Raw genomic sequence first — 22,686 nt, 5'->3', positions numbered from 1 at the left:
CTAACCCCAAACGGAAAGAATCACATTTTTAATTACATAAATTCTAAAAGTCTCCATATTTTCAAAGTTTGGTAGTGCCTGGTCCTTAAACAGTCCTATATTATAACGGTTTAAAGAGCAGTGGCAATTTCGCAAACCAAAGTCAACAATAAAGTGAGATTCCAAACATTTGTCCTATGTTTATAATGACAGATAATGAGCTTCAAGACAATATAAAAGTTATTCAAACAAAAGTTATTCAAACATTCAGACCTTACATCTTAGTTTAAAACATTTTTTTGAAGTATAATTGATTTACAACACTATATCAGTTTCAGGTGTACAACATTGTTATTCAATATTTTTACAGGTTATAGTCCATTTAAAGTTATTATAGGCACTTCCCTGGTGATCCAATGGTAAAGAATCTGCCTTCCAATTCAGGGGACACAGGTCTGATCCCTGGTCGGGGAACTAAGATCCTACAGGCGGCAGGGCAACTAAGCCCGCACGCCACAACTGCTGAGCCCATGTGTCCTGGAGCATGCAGGCCACAACTAGAGAGAAACCTCCACACCACAACGAAGAGCCCACGTGCTGCAATGAAAGATGCCGCACGCCTCAATGAAGATCCTGCGTCTCGCAACTAAGACCCAATGCAGCCAAAAATAAATTAAATAAATAATAAACCTTTGAAAAACTGAAGTTATTATAATATATTGGCTCTATTCCCTGTGCTGTACAATATGTCCTTGTAGCTTATCTATTTTATACACAGTAGTTTGTACCTCTTAATCCCGTCCTCCTATTTTGCCTCTCCCCACTTCCTTCTCCCCACTGGTAGCCACCACTTTGCTCAATAGACCTTACATATTAGTTTTGATTCATTTCATTATTCATTTTCATGAGATATCTGGGAGTTCAGCAGCTTTCAAGATTTCAAAAGGGGGAATTCCCTGGCAGTCCAGCGGTTGGGACTCTGGGCTTTCACTGCCAGGGACCAGGGTTCAACCCCTGGTCTGGTATTTAGGAACCTGCAGGCCTCGCAGTGTGGCCAAAAAAGAAAAAAAAAAAAAAAGATTTAAAAAGGGAACATGGGGCTTCCCTGGTGGCGCAGTGGTTGGGAGTCCGCCTGCCGATGCAGGGGACATGGGTTCGTGCCCCAGTCCGGGAAGATCCCACACACCGCGGAGCGGCTAGGCCCATGAGCCATGGCTGCTGAGACTGCGCGTCCGGAGCCTGTGCTCTGCAACAGGAGAGGCCACAACAGTGACAGGCCCGCGTACCGCAAAAAAAAAAAAAGGGGGAACATGCAGTCGATTGTGTATTGGTTTTATGGTTTGTAGAAATGCCACGCAGTTGGGCACATTTCTATGGCGGTGGGGGAAGAGCTAGTGGTTAGGAAGGGTGTGGGCTGGGTTTTAGGAAGGAGGAAGATGCATAAAGGTGGGTTTTCTCTTAGCTTGTGTTCCTCCAAATGCAGAGCCTGAGACAAGGATTTGCATGAGACTTGTTTTGGGAAATGATCCCAAGGGACAGGTGTGGGGGATTGAGAAGGAGGAAAAAACAGTCCAAGAAATATCATGAAATTGATCACTACTGTGGGCAGCTGAGCTTTGATCCCACTGGGGACCCTCTAAGGAGCAATGCAGAACGTGCCTCAAAATTATCCACCTGAGAGGTGGAGGAGGGGAGTATGCACTCACTGCACTCGCTGGTTCCTGTCTTTCAATGGGCCAAGGCTTACCCCCTGGGGTGTTAACTCCCTGGAACTTCCATATTTGCTCAGAATTACTTGGAAGGCTTGTTAAGACACAGATTGCTGAGTCCCACTTCCAGAGAGCCTAACTCAGGTAATTCTGGGCTAGCTGCTGAGAATTTTTATTTCAAAGAGGTTCCCAGATGATGTTGATTCTGCTGGTCTGGGGTCCGTACTTTTGAGAATCAATAACTTAGAGGTTTGAACTTTGAATGGTGACAACATGGGGGAGAAGGAAAGTTGACTCAAAGTCATGGAGTTGTGAGCCAGCATTCAGTGTTCTGGAATTGCAAGTGTTTGGCCACGTCTGGTATGTTTTGAGAGTGACGAGGAGAGACTGAGAGGTCAGCAAGAGCTAAATGGTCAAGAACCCTGAATGCCAAGCAAAGGAACTTGAACTTGATTCTGTAGGTAATAGGAGCCATTGGAGAATTTTAAGCAGGGGAGGATTCTGTTTCTATTTATGCTTCAGAAAGAGCACAGTGGTCTGGGTAGAAAGGGGTGAGCTAGGGGGACATGACCATAGAAGTCTACAAAATGAACAGCCTGATCTTGGCACTCGTGGGGATGAGGGGCCTCTCTTAACGAGCATGATGGTGTCACAATCCTTGATGTGCAGTCTGAGAAGCTATTGATTCCACAGTTTCTGGACCCGGGACCCTCCATGTAAGGTCCTCCAGCCTCTTCAACCTTCTCTTTCAAGTCGTGGATGGAGTCATCAGGGTCAATGGCGTAAGGCTTGCCCTGGCCACTGGAGTCCTTCATGAAGACCTGGATCTCAGGAGGGAAGGTCTCCAGCACCTGGAGGCTCCTGAAAGGAGAGACAGTGGTGTCCACTGGGGCCACATGTCCTCTTGTTTTCATAGTTTTGCCTTTCCCAGAATGTCATATGGTTGGAATCATCCAGTGTGTAGTCTTTTCAGACCGGTTTCTTTCAACTAGCAATATGCATTTAAGCTTCTTCCATGGCTTTTCATACATCACCACTCACAGTAACAAATTATTTTTTTCTTGTGATGAGAGCTTTTAAGATCTACTCTCTTAGCAACTTTCAAATACACAACAATATTGTTAGCTATAGTCACTACACTATACATGACAGCCCCAGGACTTATTTATCTTATAACTTGAAGTTTGTACCTTTGGACCACTTTCAGCTATTTCACCCACCTCCCACCTCTGGCAACCAGTCTATTCTATGTATCTGTGAGTTGTTTCTTTTTTTTTTTTAAAGATTCCACATATAAGTGATCTCATACAGTATTTATGTTTCGGCCTCTGACTTAATGCACTTAGCATAATGCCCTCAAGGTCTATCTGTGTTGTCACAAATGGCAGATTTCCTTCTTTTCATGTGGCTGAATAAAATTCCATTATCTATCTATCTATCTATCTATCTATATCTATCTATCTATCTATCTATCTATCTATCTATCTATCTATATCTATATGTCACATTTTCTTTATCCATTCACCTGTTGGACACTTAGTTGTTTCCTAGTCTTGCTTTGCCTATTTTATTTTATTTTTTTTACACACACTGCATGACATGCGGGCCTTAATTCCCTGACCAGGGATCAAACCCATGCCCCCTGCAGTGGAAGTGTGGAGTCTTAACCACTGGACCACCAGGGAAGTCCCCTGCTTTGCCTATTTTAGAATCAGATTATTTGTTTTTGTTTGTTTGTTTTTTGCTATGGAGTTGTTTGAATTCCTTATAGATTTTGGATATTAACCTCTTATCATATATGTGGTTTGCAAATATTTTTTCCCATTCCTAGGTTGCCTTTTCATTTTGTTGATTGTTTCTTTTGCTCTCCAGGAGCTTTTTAGTTTGATGTAGTCCCATTGGTTGCTTTTTGTTTTTGTTGCTTGTGGTTTTGTTGTCATACCCAAAAAATCATCACCAAGACCAATGTTAAGGAGCTTTCTCTTTATGTTCTCTTCTAGGAGTTTTACAGTTTCAGGTCTTACATTTAAGTCTTTAACCCATTTCAAGTTAATTTTTACAAATGGTGTAAGATAGGGGTCCACTTTCTTTGTTTTGCATGTGGGTATCCAGTTTTGCCAACACCATTTACTGAAGAGACTATCTTTTCCCTGTTGAGTATTCTTGGATCCCTGTCAATTAGTTGCCTGTATGTGTGTGGATTTATTTCTCGGCTCTTGATTCTGTTGCATTGGTGTATGTGTCTGTTTTCATGCCAGTACCATACTATTTTGATTACTCTAGCTTTGTAGTATAATTTGAAATCAGGAAAAGTGTTGCCTCCAGCTTTGTTCTTCTTTCTCAGGATTGCTGTGGCTTTTGAAGTCTATTGCAGTTCCATACGAATTTTAGGATTGTTTTTCCTATTTATGTAAAAAATGTCATGGGAATTTTGATAGGGATTGCACTGGATCTGTAGATTGCTTTAGGTTGTATGGACATATACTCTCCGAGTGAGATGTGCATGTAAATGATTTGCCTAAGACCTATTAAAGCAAAACAAAAAAAGTCAAAGAAACTGCTACATTAGAAAATACTAAACGTGTAGAGTATGGGCGGCTGGTGTGTGCTCGGGATGACCCAGCCCCCTCCAGGCCAGAGAGGTGGGTGGGAAGCAGCAATTACAACAGACAAGGATGACCCTCCCTGTTTACCCCTCCCTCTGGGCCCATTTTATTCCAGGCTGCATCGTTTAAACTCAAAACACACTTTTAATATAGGGCCCTTGTAGCCATCTTGTTGTGCTACTCTTCACAACCCATGAGCAGGGTCACAGGAAACTGTAAACAGGTCTGGCTTTCCATGTTACCACTCATACAAGCCAGTGCTTTTCCACACTTGATCTACGGATCACAGACACGTGAGGATTATGCAAAAGAACAAGAACAAAACTTTATTATAAGTTTCACATCGAAACAGGGTCCACATGAGGCCCAGTCTGGGAGGAGGTGGACACTGATGGCCTCGCCCCAAAGTTATTGGCTCAGGCCAACTTCCTCCTCTTAAACCCCAAGGTAATGAATCGAGACCTGGAGGAGAATGACTTGGTCGATGGCCCAGTGGTTTTTTGTCCAGCCAAGCCCTGGGCACGTGATGAGGGGGCCCTAAGAGCAAGGCTGCACCTTGCTGTGCCCACTGCGGAGCTGAGGCTGATAGGAGTAGAGGCCGGAACCGACACACCCCTAAAGTCCGCCTTGGATGGGCCTGGGCTGCGCCCTCCGCTGAAAGTAGGGGGGCCCTGCCTGGGTGCGCACCCAGGGATGTGATGTAAGATGGGGGCAGTAGTGCCTCCAAACCTAGGCTTCTTCTTAGGGCTGGGTCCCATGGTCACCATGGGGTGGCTCTTGTGAGGCGGGCCCCAGGAGTTCAGGCCCACGCTGCCCCCATTGCTGTGTGTGGTGCTCGGGGGCCCCCTCTTTCTTGATGTCACTCTGAGAGCTGCAAACATGCAGCTCAGATCATCTAGGGCAGCCGCTCTGCCCCCAAAACCCAGCTGTGTGCTGGCATGGGTGCCCACGGTGGAATTTCTGGATGATGAACACCCAGAAGATGCTTGTGCGGGGCCGCCCGAAGCTGGGGGGCCTGGAGCAGAGGCAAAGGCTAGGGCTTTCCGTTTCCTATGCTGGGGAGAGCTGCCACAGGCGGTGGTTCCTCGCTGCTGCCAATCAGGGCCCCCAGGGATGTGCATTAAGATGGGGGCAGTAGTGCCTCCAAACCCAGGCTTCTTCTTAGGTCTGGGTCCCGTGGTCACCATGGGGTGGCTCTGGTGAGGAGGGTCCCAGGAGTTCACGCCCACGCTGCCCCCATTGCTGTGTGTGGTGCTCGGGGGCCCCCTCTTTCTTGATGTCACGCTGAGAGCTGCAAACATGCAGCTCAGATCTAGGGCAGCCGCTCTGCTCCCAAAACCCAGCTGTGTGCTGGCATGGGTGCCCACGGTGGAATTTCTGGAATGAACCACCCCCAGAAGATGCTTGTGCGGGGTCGCTCGAAGCTGGGGGGCCTGGAGCAGAGGCAAAGGCTGGGGCTTTCCGTTGCCTATGCTGGGGAGAGCTGCCGAGGTCCCCGATGGCATAGGTCTCACCCCGCAGCGCTGTGTTGCTGCGCCGGAACACTGCTTCCTTCTCTGAGTCTAAGTCTTCGGCGGTGACCCGGAAACCCGACTCAGGGGCTGGAGGCAGCCTCAGAGGCTCCCCTCGCCTGTGCGGCAGCAGAGGAATCCTGCGTTTTCGGGGCCTGGGACTGTCAGATGTGCAGGAGCCGTTCCTCCAGGGCCCTTTCTGCCCTCTTGCTGCCTCAGCATTTTTGTCAGGCTGGCTTTTCCTCTGGTAAACCACCGGAGCTGCAGAGGGCGATGGAGGGCCCTCCTCACCCCCTGTCTTTGCAGACTTCTGGGGCAGCCCTTGCGGTATGGCGGGACCCCTCCTTCTTTCCACTGGCAGGAAACCTCGGGTGGAGCTATATGAGCTCGTGATGGCGTTTCTTTGGGGGCAGGAGCTCATACAAGAGGTCTGTTGTTTCCTGGCAGATCTGTCCTCTGCCCTCTTGGCGTGGACGTCTCTCTGTAGAGGTCCAGGCCTGGGCACGAAGAAAGAGCCCCCCAGGGGCCTAAATGCAGATCGTGCGCCCCCGGTGTCATTGGGGCTTCTCTGGTCATCGTTCTTCCCTGTGACTGTGGGGACTTCCTCCTGCTCGGCCATCCCTTGCCCGCTCTCTCCCAGGGCCCTCAACACCGTCTTCTCTGTGCTGTAGTTCAGGACACAGCTGGGTGTCGTGGCCGGCACTGGCTGCCCCCGTGCCACACTGACAGTGACTGTGTCCACTGCGGACACTGAGCTGCGGGACGTCGTGGAGGTGCGAGCACCCATCACTGCCTTCTTCCGATGGCCTCGCCTGCAGATGGAGATAAGGATCCCCATAAGGAGTGCAGCGTCTGCGGGATGGTAGAATGGGGTCTCAGAGACTCTGTGGCAAAGCGCAGATGGCAGAGTCACTGGACACTTGTGGGCTGGCCTGCGAGTGGATAGCCGGCCATAGACAGCTGGGTGACCCGGGCCGGACATGGGAAGTCGGTGGGCGCGGGGAGCGGGCTGGGGGCAGCCGAGCCCTCCTGGCAGGTGCTGGTCCCCCAGTGCCCGGGACGAGGGTGAGGGGCAGGGCCTACCTAAGTAACTGCTCCTAGAGAACTTGGGTGAGGTCGGTCCTTGGATAGAGAGCTGGGCTCCGAGCACTCTCCTTCAGCTGCCAACTCGGCCAAAAGCGGAGTGCGCTCTCTTTGGCCTGTTGCCTTTTTATACTCTGAAACCTGTGAGCGAACAATGGGCGTGCGTTGGCGGGGCGCAAAAGTTTAGGGAGGGGTGGCGCATGCGCAGAGTACACGTCAGGCCCTGGGGCGCACAGGTGAGGATGCGCGCCCCTGGACCGTCTAGCGCTTCTGAATCTCCCGGGGGTCTGAGGGCTGGACGTGTTTGCCTTGAGGGTGATGAGCTTCTTGGCAGGACAGCTGGCCCTTCTCCCCTGGCCGCGCCCCAGTGCTGTCGGGGTAACTAACTGTACTGGACGGGATCCCCGCCCAGCAAAGTGGAGCAAGGTTGCTGGCTGTGCAGCTCCCACAAGAGGCGGCAGCTTTGGCAGCAGCGCCTCTGCGTCCTCCTGCCCTTTCCCCTGGCGGCACTGGAGGGGAGTCGCTAAGAACGGAAGTGCCCACACCATCCAGATCCTGCTGGGGTGACACCTGAAGTGGTGGCCAGGGTTGGCTGAGAGGGCCATACTTACCATATGACCCAAAAACCCACTCCTAGGCAATTAACCAAGAGAAAAACTTTTCACAAAACACATATGTGAATGTTTTAGCTATCTTGTCCACAATTCCTAAATTTAGGACTATTGAGGTTATCCAATTTTCTTGAGTTTGTCATTTTTTAATTGTTCTTGGAATAACACTATGTATACGTATTGTTTCACAGTCTAGAGTTAATATTTTACCAATTAAATAAAATTCAGAAGGCTTACATCCATATAGATTCTTTTACCTTCCACTCTTTGTTATAGCTGTCATACGTGTCACCTTTATATGACGTCAACGCCACCCTCTGAGACTGTGGTATCCTTTTTTCATACATATACAGGGAATTCCCTGGCGGTCCAGTGGTTAGGACTCAGCACTTTCACTGCTGGGGCCCCGGGTTCAGTCCCTGGTAGGGGAACTAAGACTCCTTAAACTTAACCCCACTCTGGGGCAATGTCCCAGCCAGGCAGAAACTGCAGGTGGAGCTGGAGACCTTGAAGAGTTTGGCTATACTTCCAGCTCAGCCCAAAGCCCAAGGATGATTCTGGACTTTCATTCTGACTCGTGCATTTCAGATCTTTCTGGGTTTGGACCTGGTATATATGTCCCTCCCAACCCGCCCTGCCTGCCCCTTCAGTTGTCACCCCAGCAGGATCTGGTTGGCTTGGGCACTTCTGGGGTTTTTTGTTTTTGTTTTGCACTTCTGTTCTTAGCGGCTCTCTCCTCCAATGTTACCAGGTGGGAGGGCAGGCGGACGCACAGGCGCTGATGCCAAATCTGCCACCTCGGGCGGCGGCTGCTGAGCCAGGTACCCTGCTCTCCAGCTTTCCTACTCTGGTGGCTGAGGACCCATCCTGTACAGTTAGAGCCGGCCGGGGAAGAAGGGGCAGCTGCCCTGCCAAGAAGCTCATCACCCTCAAGGCAAACACGTCCAGCCCTCAGACCCCCGGGGAGATTCAGAAGCGCTAGACGGTCCAGGGGCGCGCATCCTCACCTGTGCGCCCCAGGGCCTGACGTGTACTCTGCGCATGCGCCACCCCTCCCTAAACTTTTGCGCCCCGCCAACGCACGCCCATTGTTCGCTCACAGGTTCCAGAGCTGCATCCCAGCAACAGGCCAAAGAGAGCGCACTCCGCTTTTGGCCGAGTTGGCAGCTGAAGGAGAGTGCTCGGAGCCCAGCTCTCTATCCAAGGACCGACCTCACCCAAGTTCTCTAGGGGCAGTTACTTAGGTAGGCCCTGCCCCTCACCCCCGCCCCAGGCACTGGGGGACCAGCACCTGCCAGGAGGTTTCGGCTGCCCCCAGCCCGCTCCCCGCGCCCACCGACTTCCCATGTCCGGCCCGGGTCACCCAGCTGTCTATGGCCGGCTATCCACTCGCAGGCCGGCCCACAAGTGTCCAGTGACTCTGCCATCTGCGCTTTGCCATAGAGTCTCTGAGACCCCATTCTACCGTCCCGCAGACGCTGCACTCCTTATGGGGATCCTTATCTCCATCTGCAGGCGAGGCCATCGGAAGAAGGCAGTGATGGGTGTTCGCACCTCCACGACGTCCCGCAGCTCAGTGTCCGCAGTGGACACAGTCACTCTCAGTGTGGCGTGGGGGCAGCCAGTGACGGCCACGACACCCAGCTGTGTCCCGAACTACAGCACAGAGAAGACGGTGTTGAGGGCCCTGGGAGAGAGCGGGCAAGGGATGGCCAAGCAGGAGGAAGTCCCCACAGTCACAAGGAAGAACGAAGACCAGAGAAGCGGCCCCAATGACACCGGGGGCGCACGATCTGCATTTAGGCCCCTGGGGGGCTCTTTCTTCGTGCCCAGGCCTGGACCTCTGCAGAGAGACCTCCACGCCAAGAGGGCAGAAGACAGATCCACCAGGAAACTGTAGACCACCTGTATGAGCTCCTGCCCCCAAAGAAACGCCATCACGAGCTCATATAGCTCCACCCGAGGTTTCCTGCCAGTGAAGAGAAGGAGGGGGTCCCGCCATACCGCAAGGGCTGCCCCAGAAGTCTGCAAAGACAGGGAGCAAGGAGGGCCCTTCGTCGCCGTCTGCAGCTCCGGTGGTTTCCCAGAGGAAAAGCCAGCCTGACAAAGATGCAGAGGCAACAAGAGGGCAGAAAGGGCCCTGGAGGAACGGCTCCCGCACATCTGACAGTCCCAGGCCCCGAAAACGCAGGATTCCTCTGCTGCCGCACCGGCAAGGGGAGCCTCTGAGGCTGCCCCCAGGCCCTGAGCTGGGTTTCCCTGTCGCCGCTGAAGACCTAGACTCCGAGAAGGAAGCAGTGTTCCGGCGCATCAGCAGTGAGCTGCAGGGTGAGACCTAGGCCATTGGGGGCCTGGGCTCCATGCAGCCTTCCTGTCCCTTTCTGCTGCCTGCCACAGGCGCTGCTTCTCCGCAGAAAATGTTTCATAGTTATTTCTGTTTTAATATGATCATGGTACATTAAAATGTATTAGTGCTTGCCTGTGAACACTAAGGTCACTTGTAATTTTCTGTATTGTTCTATATTTTTGTGACTAAAGGCATTACTTGGGGGAATTAAAAGAATATCTTGAAGCGATTTTGGCTTTTGATCTGCCACTAATTGCTATTTAACCTTAATTCAGGGGTCGGATTCTTTGACCCAAGGAAACAGAATAGTATAAAAAGAAAGAATGTGAGTGTCAGATGGTGGCAGTGATTAAGTATAGCAAGAGACGCCTTTGCAAAAGTTACTGTTGGTCCCAGAAGACTCTCACTTAGCTGTGTGGCCCTGGGCAAGTCACTTCACCTAAATCTCTGAATTATAGGGCTGTGCTGATGATTTAAAAGTGACTGAGCATGGTGGACACTCGGAAATCCTGGGTTCTCAATAAAGCCACTGCCCTGCTCTTTGGTCCTTTGGAATTACTAGATTAGTAAAATTTATACTTGACAGTAATTTTAGCTTAAAGTTTATTTTGTCTATTTCATCTCAGCCTTTTGGCTAAGATCAAGTGTAGTATCTGTTCTTGTCAATTTAAATAGCAAGAGAAAAGAAAGGAAAATAACGGGCATGCCCCCACACTCTTCAGACAATAGGAGCCTCTTAACCTGTTCCTTTGTCCAGAGACACAGGCCATTTCTCAGTGAAGGCCTCTGCCATCACTGAGGTTGCAGGGGAGATGTGGTAACTGGGGAGAAAAAGACCAATGGGGATGACCCCCTCACTCCTCAACATCCAAGCCCCCCACTTTCTCACTTGTCTGGCTAGAAATAAAAGGTTGATCCCATGGTTTTAACTTTCAGCTGTTGCTGGACTTTGCGTGCCTTGCCTAAGCTGGGAGACAGAGGCAGGAAAAAAAACCCACCATAATCACCCTGTTATGGGCTGTTATTCAACTTTGGACTTCCAGGCCCCATCTGCCTGTTAGCGTTCACTTCTTAGAGTTTCAAGTGCATGCTGTTTGTCCTCTATCTTGCCCCATGCGGCTCTCAAGCCCTCGTAATATGACCACATTTCTCGTGCCACATGTAAACATTCTAACACTTTGCAGATACTGAATTAAAAATCTATTATTTACATTGACTTCACCATTTTCATTTTCCTGGTGTGTTCAGTAGAAAATTCAAAATTACATATGTGCCTGGCATTATGTATTTTTTGGTGAGCAGTGATCCAGAGGATGGAAATGTATGCCTCCTTCGACTCCTTAAACTTAACCCCACTCTGGGGCAATGTCCCAGCCAGGCAGAAACTGCAGTGTGTCTTGGAGAAGGTCTTTTGCATTGAGATAGTAGGATGCTCTTTTAGCTTCAAGAACTTGGATGTTGTTGAGTTTAACCTGGTATAAGTTCAAATTAGAGTGTTTTAATTTTAGGATGTTAAAGGTAATCCCCATGGTAAACACAAAGAAAATAGCTATAGAATAGTCCCAAAAGGAAGTGAGAAAGTAATTTAAATATTTTATTGTAAGAAATCAGCTAAACACACACAACGAAAGATAGGGGCAAAAAAGCTTTGGGCAGATGGAAAAGAAACAGCACAATAGCAGAAATAAGTCTTTTTTTTGTCAGCAATTACTTTAAATGTAAATGGATTAAACTCTCCAATCAAAATACAGAGATTGGCGGAATAGGTAAAAACATATGACCCAACTATATGCTGTCTACAAGAGACTTACTTGAAATCAAAAGACTCAAGCAGGTTGAAAGTTAAAGGATAGGAAAAGGAATTCCAACCTCAGTGAGAAAACTCAAATAGTAACCAAAAGAGAGCAGGAGTGTCTATACCAATATCAGACAAAACAGACTTTGAATTTAAAATGGATCAAAGAGTTACATATAAGAGCTAAACTATACAGAGTTCTGAAGAAAAAAAGAGATAAATCTTCATAGTCTTGGATTTGGCAATGAACCCTTAAATATGATAGCAAAAGCACAGGCAACAAAAGGAAAAAGAAATTGGACTTTATCAAAATTAAAATCCTTTGTGTTTCAAAGAACACCATCAAGAAAGACATAATACAACCTTCAGAATGAAGGAAAATGTTTGCAAGTCATATATCTGATAAAGCCTAGTATTCAGAATATGTAAAGAACACTGGCAACTCAACAATAAAATGTCAAATAACCAAATTTTAAAAATGAGAAAAAGAATCTGCATAGATACTGCTCCAAGGAAGAGACACAAATTGCCAATAAGCACATGAAAACATGTCCAAAATTATTAGTCAAAATTATGCAAACTGAAACCACAGTGAGATACCACTTCATACCCACTATTGTGCCATATAATTTTTTTAAAAACAAGGGTTGGCAATGATGTGGGGAAATTGGCACTTTCAAGCATCGCTGGTGCAAATATGAAAAAGAAAATAGTTTGGCCGTTCCTCAAAAAGTTCAACACAGAGATACAGTATGGCCCAGGAACTCCACTCCCAGGTATATGTCCAGGAGAAATAAAAAACATATGTTCACACAAAAACTTGTACATGAGTGTTACATTGTCGTATCATTATTCATAATAGCCAAAAAGTGGAAACAACCCAACTATTCGCCAACTGAGGAATGGAAAAATAAAATGTGTTATATCCATACAATGAATATTATTCAGCCATTAAAAGGGTGAAGGACAGATACATGCTACAACCTGGATGCACCTTGAATACATTTTGCTTACTGCAAAAGTCAGACACAGAAGTCCGCACATTGTGTGGTTCTATTCATATGAAAGGTCCAGCATAGGAAAATCAATAGAGACAGAAAGACCCAGGGCTGGGGTGAAAGGGGAGGACAGAATGAGAATGACTGATACTAGGTATGAGGTTTCTCTTGGGGATGATGAAAATGTACTGGAATTAGAGATGTTGATTGCAAAACCTGAATACACTAAAAGCAGCTGAATCACACAGTTAAAAAAAAATGTGCATTGATGGAATGTGAATTATATCTCAATCAAAGGATAATATGACAACATTTTAATAGTCATTACTCTTGATCAGTTTCAGGATGGAATTCTCACAGTGACTTCAATGGAGTGGCTTGTATGGGATGATAGTTGAGGCTCAACCCTTTGGGACTAGATGTTCATTTTGAGCTGTTGAATGACGGTGAGGGCCAGCCAGTATATTTTCTTCACGGAGGATCAATCCCCATAGGTATCCTTGGTTTGAATCCTTGTCTTTTTCTTTTCATATTCCTGAAACAAGTTCCTAGGAAATACATTCACAATAGTGAGAGGTGTTGACATCTTCCTGGCAAAGTCTTAACTTATTCACAGGTCAAACTTCAGAGCTCCTTATTACTAGCTGCCCGGGGAGTCCCCTGAATCAAAGTAGGGCTTATGAAGATGGACCTTGCATTTGAGCGTGCACTTAAAATACCCAACAGGCTGATCACATGGGGAAAATAACTTTATTTACATGAGACAAGTACAAAGTCAGCACAACACAATGAGGGAGAGTATGGGTGCTGGTGCCTGATGGCCTGAAATCAAATCCTATTTGAACACCACGTGTACCTGGGAAGGTTAGTTACTTAGCCCTTCTGTTTCTCAGTTCCCTGGCCAAGGATATGGAAATATTAGTAGGACCTGCTTATTCGTATTATGTTCTGAGGCTAAAAATTAGTAAATACAAAGCCTGAAGAAAAATGATGGGTACTTCATAAGTGCTACCTACATAAATGTTCAAGTATTAAATGCCTGGAAGAATAAGTAGGTTGTCTCCAGAAAGGGCACCTAGGAGGCTACAAACAGGAGGATAGAGCCTACTTTTTCACATTGATGACATGAGTAAGAAGTTTTAGAGCTCATGGAAAGAATATTATTTCTTGTGATGCACTGTGGGGTGGGCAGAGTAGGGGCTGTGACCCATATTTTATGGTTCAGGGCACTGAAATTTAGACAGATTGAGTAACTTGCCCAGAGTCACAACACTGATGAGTGATGGGTCTGAGGCAGGGGAGGGAGAGAGATTCCTGAACACATGGACATGAGATCATGCCCTGGATACACAAACCAAGAGCTCTCCTCACTCCCTTTCCCACATCCTCCTGCCCCAAGAATGCTGCAGGGAGACAGCTGGTACTCGGAGGAGGTGCCTGGCCCAAGAGAATGGCTCAAATCTGGACCCACCTCCTGGCTCTACGTTTCAATCCCTGACCCCAAATACAATGTCTTTCCCCCAAATGCAGACCCCCTGATGGACCGGGGTATCCAAATGTGTGTGCATCTTCCCTCCCTTCCCCCTCAGCACTTGATTCTAGCAGCTGATTTGCAGTGAGACTTCCTGGTGGTCAGGTGACCACCCTGAATGACCAGTAGTCTACTTGACTCCCTAACTGACTCAAAACCCAGGACATTCCAAACCAACTGCCCACATGACAGTTGCACAGAGAATTAGCATCATCTTCAACTGATCAAACCTGGATGATGAGCAGTTAATATTCATTAGCTGGGAACAGGGTCTACTGGGCTGGTGTTTTGGTGGCTTAACAGATGAGGTTTAAAGGCCCCCAGGGTCTCACTGACTAGAAACTGACCAATCATCTGAGCAGCTTGGACTAAGGCCTGCCTAAGAGCTGGCAGTGGCTGCACGGGCTCTGAGTGGGCACCTTCCCTGCCCAATCCTCCCTCAGCCAGATCCAGGCTCTGCTGTACAAACTACAGCCATTGCTCCTGAATCTACTTGCTGGTATTATTTCCACAGTACCTTCAATGGAGTGGTTAGTGGGGGTGCTATTTGTGTCCCTACCCTTTTGTTTGGCCAGATGCTGATTCTGATGTGCCTGAACCACCGCTGCGGATGGCCAGCAGATTATCTTGATCGCAGATGATATTCTTGTGCATCCTGTGTTTGACTCCTTTATAATCTTCCTTTTCTGCTTGGTACCCGAGTCATGATCCAGGAAAACACAACAAAAACTGAGAGAACTATTGATATGTTGCTGGGAGAAGACCATGCAGAGGTGTCAATTCATTCGCAGGTCACACGTCTGTTCTCTTTGTTCACCAGCCTCCTAGGGGAGTCTAGGGGAGTCAAGTGAATCGAAGCTGGGCTGAGAAGAGGGTGTTGCAATGTGGTGTGCACTTAAAATAGCCAGCAGGCTGACTGCACGGAGACATGACTTTATTTAGTGAGATAATACAGAAAGGGAGCACAGCACAGTGACCGACAGAGTGGGGGCTGGTGCCTGATGGTCTGGATTCAAATCATACCAGAAGCCACATGAACCTGGGAAAGTTATGCAGACCCTCTGTCCTCAGTTCCTTGTTCTGTGATAATGGAAATGTTAATACGGCCCACTTATTAGTATTACATGATGAAGCTTAATACAGCAAATCAGGTAGACCCTGATGAAAAATGATGGTTACTTCATAAGTGCTACCTAAGCGTGCAAATATTAAATGTCTGGAAGAATAAGCAAGAAATGTGGTAGTGCTGCCTCCAGAGAGGGGACCTGGATGCCACAGGGCAGGGGAGTGGGGAAGGTTATGGGTGTGATGCTTTAGAGCTTGTGAAGAATATCTGTCATCATCTCCTGTGATCCCCACATCAGCCCCGTGGGGAACTCATGGCAGGTGCCGTGAACCATATTTTATGGTACATGGCACTAAAATGTTGAGATTTTAAGTGACTTTCCCGGAGTCGCAAAGCTGATGACAGATGGATGTGGGACAGGAATGTAGTTGGTTCCCTGGGACAGAAATCCCTGAACCCCTGAATCCTCTAGATGGTGCTCTGGACCCCTGAGCCCAGGGCTCCCCTCCCTCCATCCCCCCAATCCTCCTGCCTGCCCCATGGTTGCTCCAAGGACAGGAGGGGTCTGAGCCAACAGGAGGGCCCATGCCTGACCCGCTGCCTCCCTTACATGTTGATCCCTGACCCCACAGCTCTTAAATATCCCTGAAAGAAGGTCCCTTGAAGGATCAGAGGGTCCCATCTACGTCCCTCCTCCCTCAGCGTCTTCACACACTGGGTGAGCCTCCTGGTGGCCTGACCAGTGGTCGGCTTGTCTCCACGTGGCTCAGAGCCCTGGTCTCTCCAAGCCAGTTGCCCACATGGCACGTCTCTAACAAATTAGCTTGGTCTTCAACAACCAGCCCTGGATGCACAGGTAGTGCTGATTAATGAGGACAGTGGCCTGCTGGGCTGTGCTTGGTGGTTTAGTGGGTGAAGCTGGCGTGATCGCCTATTGATGTGAGCAACTGTCGGAGTAGCCTGGGCTACGGCCTGGCTGGGGAGGGGCCGTGGCTGCACTGGCTCTGAGGGCGCACCTTCCCTGCTCATCCTTCCTCATCAAAATCCAGCCCCTACAAACTCCTCATCCATCCCTAGACCCTGCAGTGGCACAGGAGAGAGGCCCATGCCCTTCTAGAGGGACCCCTCCATAGCCACAGCCTAGAGACCCCATCCCAGGACTGTCTCTGAGGATGACCCAGGCCCTCCTAATCTCTGTCACCAAATGTTCATTCCACTAACCCGATGGCATTGTCCCTTCTCTCCACGTTCCCAGGCAGCGCCCAAACACCCAGTGATCCTGTTCACATCAACCACTGGAAATACCACCACGAAATCCCAGTTTCCTTCCTTTCTGAAAACCTCTAGATTTAGACTGCTAATATTTGCTTTTGGATTTTGACATCGACATTCAGAAGTGTTTAGCCTGTAATTTCTCCTGTCCTGTAATATCTGCTGCTGGTATGACATCAGTATTCTCCTGGCCCGATGAAAGCAGTGTGGGTGTGTTCCCTCTGTATCTGTTCTCTGGAAGAGTGTGTAGGAGACGGGCATCGTTTCTGTCTTAAATGTTTGGTAGAAATCAGAGGAAGCCACCGGGCCCTGAAGTTTGTTTTGTGGGGGAATTTTTTTGGCATCTCTTTCTAATTGAAGTTTCCTTGGTGTATTGTACAGGGCACAGATCTTAAGCGTAGAGCTTTATGGTTTCTTGTAAATATAAAGACATCTGTTACCAACACCCAGTTCAATATACAGGACGTCCCCAGCACCCTGGCTGCCCCCTGTAGAAAGGGAGAAGAATAAGTGCTAACTTATTCAGTTATAAGAATGAAATCAGTTACTCCACGTATATTCCAAGTGCAGTGATTTACACACAAATAACTCAAAATGACTGTGGCAGCACAATCAGAAAGTAGTGGAGGGTGCTGGAGGGCTAGTAGAATCCAGTCCCTTTGGGATTTCCGCTGTGGAGGTCGGGCCAGAGTAAGGAAGCTGAGAAGCTTCTCAGAAGCATCTGGGTTTCTACTGCTCCCCAGAGTGGAGCGCCCATTGTAATTCACTGAGCCCTCCCTTTGCGGAGGGTGCTTTTCTATACTTGTGTGTTATCTTACATAGAAATACTTAAAAAAAAAAAGAGATCAATTTTGCTTCATGTAACAGCCTTTCACTGTTAAAACTAAGACCTATATCTAAAATTTATGCTAAATCTGTACAGCTCCGACAGGAAGTAACCGGCACTCACTAGCTGACTCAGGAGCGGAGGGGGAGCAGAGAGGCGGCCCTCCTTCCGGCCCTCCTTCCTTGGCTTCGTGTCTCATTTAAGCTGCCAGACGCTGCACAAGCTCCATCCCCTCTGAGTCTCAGGCTGAGGCCTCCAGGTCCCAGTCGTCACAGGTGTCAGACCAGAACCTGCCACACAAAGGCAGGGACTGGAGTCAGTGGGGAGGTGGGCTTCCTGGGGTCGGTGTGTGGGACCCAGGGGGCTACTCAGACCCTGCAAGTGACTTTGGGCCCTGACATCCCCAGGGCTCACATCCCCAGGGCACTGGGGCCTGTTTGCTGCTCTTTGCCAAGTGTGTTCTGGTAGCAGAGAGACCTGTCCTACAGGGGCGATTTAACCTGGGCATTTGGCCGGGCGGTGTTCAAGTGATTGGTCCCCTGAACAGTGAAAGTGATGCAGAGGAAAGGGGAGGCTCTGGGGCTCCAGGGTGAAAAGTGTGGGTCCCTCCCACCTGGGCGCTGTGAGGAGTGGGAGGTCTGATGATACAGGTGGGAGTAGTGACCCTGTCCCTCCAGCCCACACGCAACACGGCCCATCATGAGACCAGCACAGTGGAAGTGGGCAGAGAACCGCAATGTTCCCTTTTCCCCTAATAATCATTTTTCTTTCTTTAACACCCCAGCCAAACTTGCCTGTGCTTTTTAATTTAAAAATATCCTGATGCTGTGGTCATAGAATCATAAATTCTATAGCTTTGCTGTATCCCAACATGAAAAGTTTGTAGAAGACACTGCTTTTCAGCGTGTAATAAAACCAGATGTATTTGTTATCTAATTTTAAGGTCATAATTAACTTGGAATCCTGGCCCTTTAACTCATCCTAAATTAGCATTGCTTTGAATTGCCTTCATTTTGTGTGTGTGTTGTATTCAATTTTTACACATCTATGAAAAATCTATAGAACCTCAGGTTGAGAAATGGTGCCATGAGGTGACCCAGGCCCTTCAGTGGGGCTCCACAGAGGCTGTGGTGTCCCCAGGGGGTGGGCAAATCCCAGCCAGGTGTGGATCCTGCAGTGTCCCCTACCGGATGCCAGGGCTACCGCGTGCCCACAGGGATGCAGCAGCGCTGCGCCAGGTGAGCTGTCTGCTTGCGTGAGAAGAAGCCCCGGTGCCTCTGTCCTCCTCACCCTTTCCCCAGGACGCCTGAACTGGGGGGTACCAGGGCCACTCCAGATATCTCACCACACCTGGTGATTAACTGGGGATGTTGCCTGCTGACCTTGGCGGGTTGGGAGGGCAAGGCTGGGTCCTGCAGAGGGAGATGTGGAACCTCACCAGGGACACTCTTTACAAAGAGTGAACAACACCTCCAGGAGTGATGTATGTGGTGACCCCACAGACGCCTTCGGCCCCCCATCTAAACATAAGAGCCTGGCATCTTCAGGGCTTCTATGGAACAGGGACTGTTCCCTGGCGAGATGCACTCAGGTCATCCTCCAGTTGCCTGCGCAGATTACCACCATTCTCTTCTCTCCACCTTTTTGTTCACATGCAGTGGTGACCACCTCCGTGCTCTTCTCTGGCTTTTGGGTTTTCCTAAAGCGCAAAAAAAAAAAAAAAAAAAAAAAGTCAGGGATGGCAAGGGAAGCACATACACTTCTTTGCCTTCTGCTCTTCCTCCTACCCTCTCCACGCTCACATTTCCTCTTCTTGTTCTTCCTCATCCTTTTACTTCATCCCTTCTCTTGAATCCAGGACAAGAGAATTTCTTTTTTTTTTTTTTAATTGGATGAGTCAGTCTTCTTTTCCTTATTTATTTATTTTTAACGTCCTTATTGGAGTATAATTGCTTTACAATGGTGTGTTAGTTTCTGCTATATAACAAAGTGAATCAGCTATACATATACATACATCCCGATAACCCCTCCCTCTTTTGTCTCCCTCCCACCCTCCCTATCCCACCCATCCAGGTGGTCACAAAGCACCGAGCTGATCTCCCTGTGCTAAGCGGCTGCTTCCCACTAGCTGTCTATTTCATGTTTGGTAGTGTATATATGTCCATGCCACTCTCTCACTTTGTCACAGCTTAACCTTCCCCCTCCCCATATCCTCAAACCCATACCGTTTTTATGCTAAGTTATATTCTACATGTACCTGGAAAAATGTTAAAAAGATTTTTAAAGAACTGCGCATCTATTTTTGAAGGTGATTTGCCTGTTCAAGGCTTGCTAGCACTTTATCCATCTCAGTGCTATTTCACTTAGTAAACAAATGCAGTTGCCATAATTGCTGCATATGTGTCTGTGTTCCCTTCTAGGTTATATGTTTTTGAAGTTAGAAACTATATTTATATCACAGCCCCTATGTATAGCACAATATCCATTGCTAATTCAGATTGTGCTTTAAGATATGAGACAAAATTTAAGACTTTTATTATAGTCATAAACATCTAGCAAACCAACCAGAAAATAAAAACTAATTTTCAATTGGTTGGCCAAGACCAAAAAAGAGAGGAATACCTAGTGCAAAATCATATCTCTAATAACTACTGTTGGATTCAGAGCACACACATGCTAAACTTATTTTAAAATATATTCTCATCAAAGATTTGAGGTTGGACCTGAAAAAATTATATCAGAAGTGAAAATAATTATGTGGTCTGACCAGCGTGGATCACACAAAGTAAGTGTATACTATGTATAAAGTAGATAAACTACGAGGTCCTGCTGTATAGCACAGGCCAAATATATTCAATACCTTGTAATAACCTATAAAGGAAATAGATCTGAAAAAGAAATATATATATCTGAATCTCTTGGCTGTACACCTGAAACACAACATTGTCAATCAACTACACTTCAAGTAAAACAAAACAAAACAAAACAAAACAAAGTAACTGTAAAGGGAAGTATAGTTTTATAAATTCACCTCTGATATCCAATGGACCAACTGAAAGACAACAGAAAGTACAACTTTCTAGGAGACAGGACATGGCCAGCAAACAAGGCCATTACCCTCGGTAACGGTTATACCTGCCAAAAGATATACAGACTAGCCTGCATTCATGAATACATAAGAATTCTTCATTTATCTGGCATTGTTAGGCAATGAGGTATTGTATGTTAGGAGAAGTTCTTTTAAATGACAAATTGAAGAGGAGTTATTTTAACCTTCACTCGGTAATGTTTTTCTAAAATTAAGAAATGTATCAACTGGTGTATCTGATGTTTCCGTGATAACTCGGGGTCATCAGTTCAATCAACGTTTGCATGAATAATGCAAATGGAAACAAGACAAGCATGCTTACTGAAACTGAAAATGACATGGCACTGGCTGGAATAACTGATGAGAGAGCAAGAAAAAAGCAAAAATGAAAACAAACAGTGATCAAGAAACAATCAGTCAAGTTCTGACCTTCTGTACTTGGTTTCAAAAAGAGATACCACAAATCCCAGCGAGAGACTCCAGCATCATTAGCTGTCTTTCTCCTTTGTTTCCACCTTCCTTTCCTTTTCCTTCTACCCTAGATTGTTCCAGGCAGTGCTTATAGCTGCTTGCAAGACAAATTCTAATACTTGCTTTCTCTCACACAAACTTCACAATATGTCCATGTGACAAATAGTGTGGAGGTAAAAGACAATTCATCACAGGCACATCTCCTATGAAAATAAAATTAGAAACTAGCTTCTAAACATGCAGAGAGAAGGGCGTGGTGTCAGGCACTAATTTCCTTGCGAATTCCTCTCCATTTCTAATAGACGTTCTTCTTTACCAAGATCCCTTTTTATTGGTGTCCCGTTCCAGACTGCTCCACTCTGCCCATCCTCATCCTGTAAAATACATTCACACTCTTTTGTGACTCTACTTATTTGCCCATTAAATAATCAATCATAGAACTGTTGGAATTAAATACAGAGTGAAATTAAAATACTGGAGTCACTTGGAGGGTAGAAGCAGCTCCACCAGAAAATACTGGGCATGGATTTAAAAGAGGCTGCGTGGGACTTGCTCTTGTCCAAGTTCTTTCTCAAGAAGTATCTGAAATAAGCCTAAATTCAGAGTTAATCAGACTGGCCTGCTTTCTCAGGTGGACTGGAACTCATTGCTCTTTCCCCTCAACTCCCTGATGTCAGTGGCACTTTCTGGAGATGAGGTGGACTTCTCTGCCTACTGCAGAAGCTCAGTTCCCCCAGGAACCACTCCCCATCTGAATCCCACACTGGAGGCCAGATGCCAGCCTTCCCAGAACATTCGTGGTCTCCTTTCAGTTTTTGACCTGCTCAGATTGAGTCCCTGTAGACTCTTTCTCAGCTTGAAACCTGATCTTCAACCCCTTTCCCTGACCTCGATGGTTACCTGCCTACTTTAGGCCTCAGGTGCTTTAGCTATAAAATGATATATTTGTCCTTAATTCTAAAGTCTTCTTTCTAAGGCTCTACAATGTGGTGGCTCCTTGAAAATGTTTCTCTTTGCTGGTTTTAATTTTGCAGAGAATTAAAACCCCAGCCACTCTAAAAGACAGTAAGTTGCATTGGATAAGGAAAGTGTGCTCTTGTAGTTAGATTAACAGGGATGGAAGACGACTTAGTACGTTTTAAGATACTCATGATCCATTCTCGTGAGAGTCGGGGGAAGAAGGGGCAGAGAGTTAATAAAATACCAAACGATTGTGACAAATTAAGTTCACCAAGATGTAGCTGATTAGTTACTACTTGAATAAGCCACACAAATCCAATTCAAGTTGTCCTTTATTTTTCTAAGAAGGATCCCAGTGAACTGAGTCCCATGTTCAGTAACTCCACGTTCAATGGCTTAGTCTTTAAAAACTGTTATGTTGCTGGAAGAAGAAATATTGCCCATCAGTCCTAATTGATGTTTAGCTATCATGCACATTTCAAATAAATTTATAACATTCCCTGATCTCAGTGTAATACATTCCAAAGGGGCAACGAGCACATGAAAAGTTATGAAGTCTCCATCTTCTACACTGAAGTGTGCAATAAATTACGTATTATTTGGCCGTGAAATTCACAAGCCATAGAAACCACGCCATTAGCAATGTATACAGTGGTAAACAGCAGGTAATGAGAATGATATAAAACAAAATAGACTGTGTATGTTGGCACTGCTGCCAATAAAGCAATTATTAAATGCATTCATATGCATCTACGCTAGGTAAGCTCTTTGAGGGCAATTGCTATGAATTCTACATACCTGTCAGGATACTATATATAGCCCACTTTCTAGGG

The 22,686-nt window shown here is 47.0% G+C and overlaps 1 protein-coding gene and 1 pseudogene across 1 annotated transcript in view; both read left to right on the top strand.

Moving 5' to 3' along the window:
• LOC125963839 (UDP-N-acetylglucosamine--peptide N-acetylglucosaminyltransferase 110 kDa subunit-like) overlaps nt 1-22,686 on the top strand; it is a 302,450-nt gene that overhangs the window by 166,844 nt on the left and 112,920 nt on the right. The gene's annotated exons all lie outside the window — the stretch shown is intronic.
• LOC125964139 (uncharacterized) lies at nt 10,461-10,566 on the top strand (annotated as a pseudogene).

Source organism: Orcinus orca, chromosome 3 (assembly GCF_937001465.1).
Source record: "Orcinus orca chromosome 3, mOrcOrc1.1, whole genome shotgun sequence".
Lineage (NCBI taxonomy): Eukaryota > Metazoa > Chordata > Mammalia > Artiodactyla > Delphinidae > Orcinus > Orcinus orca.
Note: the sequence above shows the minus strand (reverse complement) of the source record. Positions and strands in the feature narration are given on the sequence as shown.